Source organism: Nansenia antarctica (genome assembly GCF_963989245.1).
Source record: "Nansenia antarctica genome assembly, chromosome: 4".
Taxonomy (NCBI): Eukaryota; Metazoa; Chordata; class Actinopteri; order Argentiniformes; family Microstomatidae; genus Nansenia; species Nansenia antarctica.
The window spans coordinates 23,334,143-23,340,142 of NC_137689.1; positions in this window are offsets into that span (position 1 = coordinate 23,334,143).

Here is a 6,000-nt window from a genome sequence, read left to right on the forward strand (position 1 = left end):
CACTGTTCTGTGTGTGCTTAGAATACGCCTACGCTACCCTTGCCTGGAAATACACAGTGGCACAGATGCTTGAGTAATGCTTTAAATCCTCAGCCAATCTGACTGCTCCTGTTCGTGATAAAACAGGAAACAATGGGAGGAGTCAAAAGTCATCGGTTACCTGATCAGGAGTGGTTGTTTTACTGATATGATAGTGTGATATGTGTTGTGATGTTTAAGTAAGGTGAAAACAACTATTGTCCAATCAGTTGCAGTAAAAGCCAAACTGCACTGCAGGTTTACTGAGAATGTGTATACCTTATTTTAAGGAATGTTATTACGGTCAAGTGTGTTATTACGGTCGATATCCAATGACAATGTCAGTGAGAGGAAGCGCTGGCAGGGTGTGTGGGCTTTTAATACAGTCAAGACTTCTTTAGGTCGTACACACCCAGAGTAAACCCACAGCACGGTTAACCTCTATCTGCATTTGATAGAATTGGGCCATCGTGTGTGGACCTCAAATTAATAATTGTAGCCTAAAGCAGCCATTCGTAATTCAAAAGACGTACGGTATTCCCAAATGATTTCTATACCACTACTGTAACTGCTGAGAACAGCTGCTATTAATAAATGATTACACCAACTTTAACAAAGCCACGCAGAGTGAAAATGCCATCTTTAATTGGTATTTTCTGTATATCTGTCCCACCGGTTTTGTTATTAATCTACATATCCATACCCTTTTCATAACATGTGAATATCATCACAACAACATTGAAGTTGTTATTCCTAACTGTATGATTCCGTGACTCTTCTCTTCTCTAACCAATCACTGAGGGCTTCACCTCGGTCAGATCTGTGTCATGTGATATGGGAAGGATGAAGCCGCTCCGCAGGGTGTCATGATAAGACCAGGATGCTCTGTTTTCATGTGCCAGTGATGGTGCTTGGGGCGTTGGACAGGTCTGTCCGTGTAATTCCGTTCCCTGGGGTCCTCCCTAGCCACAGAGCAGAGACCCCCCCCTCACTGAGAACAACTCAACAACTTTGTGTGACACTTTCCTCAGGGCCTTGCAGGAATAAATAAACACAGGGAACACTGTATTTTTGATATCTCCCATGAGACCGTGTGAGTGTGGTGGTGCATACCAGCATTGTGTGCCTGCCGTTCCCCTGGAGCAGTCTGCTTCAGTTCTGGTCCAGGGGTCCCTACGGTGTACTGTGAACAGGCTTCAGAGCTAACACACCTGATTCAGACTTGTATCTTAAGACTTGTATAACCGTGTTATACCGTGTGATCACATGTGTAGAGTGAGAATGTATGGCTCATCTTGTGACTCAATTATGTTTTGTTAGCTTTCAGAAGTTAATCATCACTAGCTGACCAGCTGACACACATGTTCAGGGACTTCATGTATGTGACAACAGTGTGTCTGCTTGCGCCACATGATCTGATTAAGTGACATGTTATGTAGCTGATCTCTCTGTTGCATCAGTATGTCCTGTCTCTATCGCTTGACAGCAATTTGTGTATGGAGTGAATCATCGGCAGGCAATTACATGCACAAACAAACACAGTCATTGAATTACCGACTGTAACTGATTGTAGGACATTCAGCAGACGCCTTTATTGAATTGATTGATTGATTGAAAACCTTTATTGTCCCCAATGGGGAAATTTTGTTGTCAAACAGCTCAGTTAGGGCAGAAAACATTCAGTACAGAAAACAGAAAAAACATTCAGTAGAATACATAAAACAGTGCAGGCTCAATAAGTAAAAAGTTCCAAAAGTTCCATCTCCAGGTCTCCCCCACCCTGCAGGGCCTGGTTGTAGAGTCGGAGTGCAGCTGGAATAAAGGACTGTCCAAATCTTTTTGTACTTTGACGGGGGAGAACAAATCTGTGGCTGAACTTGCTCCTCATCCCTGCCAGCTCGCAGTACATCGGGTGGGAGGGATTGGCCAGCATGGCCGCCAGTTTTTTCCCCATCCTCTGTTCTGCCACCACCTCTAGGCTGTCCAGCCCGGTCCCCACCACAGAGCTGGCCTTCTTCACCAGTTTGTTTAGCTTCGCAGCATCCCTGGCACAGATGTTTCCACCCCAGCAGGCCACGGCGAAGAACAGAACGCTGGCAACCACCGACTGATAAAACATTTGCAGCAGCTTGTTGCAGACACCGAAAGACCTCAGCCTTCTCAGGAAAAACAGTCTGCTCTGCCCTTTCCTGAGAAGAGCCTCGGTGTTGTCAGTCCAGTCCAGTTTGTTATTAATTTGTACTCCCAGGTACCTGTAGGAGTCCACCCTCTCGACTTCCACCCCCTTGATGGTGATGGGGGCTGGGGTCCTTCTCTTCCTCCTAAAATCCACCACCAACTCCTTTGTTTTGCTGGTGTTAAGCAAAAGGTAGTTGGTGTCGCACCACTGCACGAAGCTCTCCACCAGGGCCCTGTACTCCTCATCCCTGTCGTCTGTGATGTAACCGACGATAGAGGAGTCATCCGAAAACTTCTGCAGGTGGCACTGGTCGGAGCTAAACTGGAAGTCGGAGGTATAGAGGGTGAAGAGAAAGGGTGACAGAACAGTTCCCTGGGGGGCACCGGTGTTGCACACCACCACCTCAGACTGACAGCCCTGCAGTCTCACATACTGACGCCTGTCTGTGAGGTAGTTGTGGATCCAAGCCGTCAGGGAGTCCTCCACACACATCACTGCTAGTTTGTCAGCCAGCAGTGATGGCTTGATAGTGTTAAATGCACTGGAGAAGTCGAAGAACATGGTCCTCACCATGCTCTGTGGCCTCTCCAGGTGTGTGTAGGCCCTGTGCAGCATGTAAATGATGGCATCCTCCACCCCCATGCTCTCCTGGAATGCAAACTGCCGGGGGTCCAGGAAGTCCTTCACCTGGGGCTTAAGGTGTTGCAGCACTAGCCTCTCCAGGATCTTCATGACCTGTGGTGTCAGGGCGACAGGTCTGTAGTCGTTTGGGGTGCTGGGCCGTCCCTTCTTTGGCACTGGGACGATGCAAGAGGTCTTCCAGAGCTGTGGCACCCTCCTCAGTCTTAGAGATAGACTGAAGAGATGTTGGAATGTGTCCGCCAGCTCTCCAGCACACACCTTCAGAACCCTGGGGTTGATGTTGTCTGGACCTCTGGACTTGTTCACATTCACCCTGGAAAGCTGCCTTCTCACCTGCTCAGATGTTATAAAGCTGTGAGTACCGGTGTCTCCAGGTGTGAAGCATGCTCCCTGGCTCCTGGTGTTGGTAAGGGGAGGCAGTTGCTGCTGGGGTGCTGCTGGGGTGTCAGGGGGAGTGGGGGCTACTGTTGCCAGGGGTGCGGTACATTGGAGAGGGGAGGAGAGGGTCGGGGGCTGTGGGGGGTGACAGGGGGATGGGGGGGGTGACAGGGTCGGGGGCTGTGACAGGGTCGGGGGCTGTGACAGGGTCGGGGGCTGTGGGGGGTGACAGGGGGATGGTTGGTCAAACCTGTTAAAGAAGCAGTTCAGGTCATCTGCCTGCTCTCGGGTCCCCTCCACCACAGTATGTGGCTGCTTGTGGCCTGTGATCTTCTTGAAGCCCTTCCACACCTCCTTGGAGCTGTGGGCCTCTAGCCCGCCCTCCAATTTCCTCCTGTATTCCTCTTTGGCTGCTCTCAGCTCCTTCTTCACCTCCTTCTGAGTGGCCCTGGCTCCCTCAGTGTCCCCTGCCTTAAACAGCCTCCTCTTCCTTTTCAGAAGGTTCTTGATGTTCCCATTTATCCACGGCTTGTTGTTAGGAAAGCACCGTACCTTTTTAATGGGGACGATGCTCTCCTCGCAGAACTTGATATAGTCTGTGACACAGTCTAGCAGACCATCTATGTCCTCCCCGTGGACTCTCTGGAACATCCCCCAGTCGGTTGTTTCAAAACACGCCCTCAGCTCCTCCTCCACGTCTTCTGACCATTGCTGGACAGTCCTGGTGGTGATAGGCAGCCTTTTTATGATAGGGGTGTATGTTGGTTCCATCCAGACCATATTGTGATCGGATGCCCCTAGTGGCGGGAGGGCAGTGGATGTGTAGGCTCCCTTCACATTGGCATATAGTTTGTCTAGTATTTTGTTCTCCCTTGTTTTACATGTGACATACTGGGTAAAATCCGTCAATGTCTTTTCCATATTTACATGGTTGAAGTCCCCATTCACAATGATAAATGCGTTTGGGTGAGCGGTCTGTATCCCCGCGATACAGGAATGGATGACGTCATTTGCGCGCGCCGGGTTCGCGCTTGGTGGAATGTAAATAGTCACAGCCACAACATGTGAAAACTCTCTCGGACAGAGATCTGGCCTCAAACCTAGCGCCAACAGTTCTATGTCTGGAGTGCAGACTTGCTCTTTGATAGTGATATGACCTGGCTTGCACCATTTGGAATTAACAAACACAGCGATCCCGCCTCCTTTTATCTTACCGCTGTTTCTCGTTCTGTCCGCGCGGACCATTGTGAAACCATCTTGTTCCATCGCCCCGTCTGGGATACCAGGATTCAGCCAGGATTCAGTCAGGAATAGCAGGCTGCATTTCCCATATTCCCCCTGTCCCTTCATCAGAGCAGAGAGCTCATCAGCCTTGTTGACCAGCGACCTGACGTTCCCCATAAGAACAGACGGCAGGTAGGTCCTATTTGCTTGTCTGTCTCTCCTCGCCCTCACGAACGCGCCAGCCCTCGTTCCTCGTCTGCGTGTCCTTATTTCGCTGGGGACTCCTGTAGGGGGAGCGGCGGCTCGACTCCTAAAGGCAATGAGCTCCTCTCTGGAATACACCCGCATTCCTCCGTTTATCAGGCACATATTGAGCACTCCGGTTAAAAGATAAAAGATAAAAGTTTGAAATAAAAGGTTGAAAAGGGCTAAAAAAGGGCTAAAAAGTAGAAGTAAGACTGAGCTGTTTCACTGGCAGCCACCCAACCGGCGCCATTTTGTCTGACTTATCCAAAGCGACTTACAACAAATACATTGTCTAAGTAAGTGAATCATCTATCCATCAGTCATCATAAGAAAAACAAATCTATGCTAGGACCAGGGGTCATTGGGAGTCACAATTCTAGAAGAAGGAAGAATTGCTTTTTATTATTTTGTAAATGTATTTATTGTCTCCTTACTATTGGAAGTTGGACAATGTCGCTGCTCTAGAAAGAAAAAAAGAAAAAAAAGAACGTTGCCTTGTTGCAACTGGACTGTAATAAACCTGTTGACTGATCGTACCTGCTGTCACTCATTACTGCACCTGTGCTTCAGTGGTAACAGGTTGAGTAGTTGAATCAGGTGTGTTAGTACCTGGATGTGTTAGTACCTGGATGTGTTAGTACCCGAGTGTGTTAGTACCTGGATGTGTTAGTACCTGGGCGTGTTAGTACCTGGGCGTGTTAGTACCTGGATGTGTTAGTACCTGGATGTGTTAGTACCTGGATGTGTTAGTACCTGGATGTGTTAGTACCTGGATGTGTTAGTACCTGGATGTGTTAGTACCTGGGCGTGTTAGTACCTGTATGTGTTAGTACCTGGATGTGTTAGTACCTGGATGTGTTAGTACCTGGGCGTGTTAGTACCTGGGCGTGTTAGTACCTGGATGTGTTAGTACCTGGATGTGGGTCCCCAGAATCAGGAATAAAGAACACTGATGCACTGAGTAGAGGGACTGTGGAAGAGCACCATAGAGCCTTGTGCTGGCTTACTGGAGATACAGCAGCTTCAAACCCAAACTGGATGGTATTTGTGTGATCCAGATGTTACAGCATCATAAGAGCTGGCTGCAGACTCAGAGCCTCGGAGGTCAGCCATGTCTATAGAATGGAGCTAACTGAGATGGAAGCTTCTAATGGGGCGTTATATAACCAGGGCCTGTCGCATCTCATTTTCCCAGGCCACAGCAAGGGGCGAGCCACGGATTCAATGGATGTGTACTGTAGGGATAATGGGGTTTGATGACATTTGTGATGTGATACAAAGCATCATCCCACAAACTACTGTAGCAAACCATT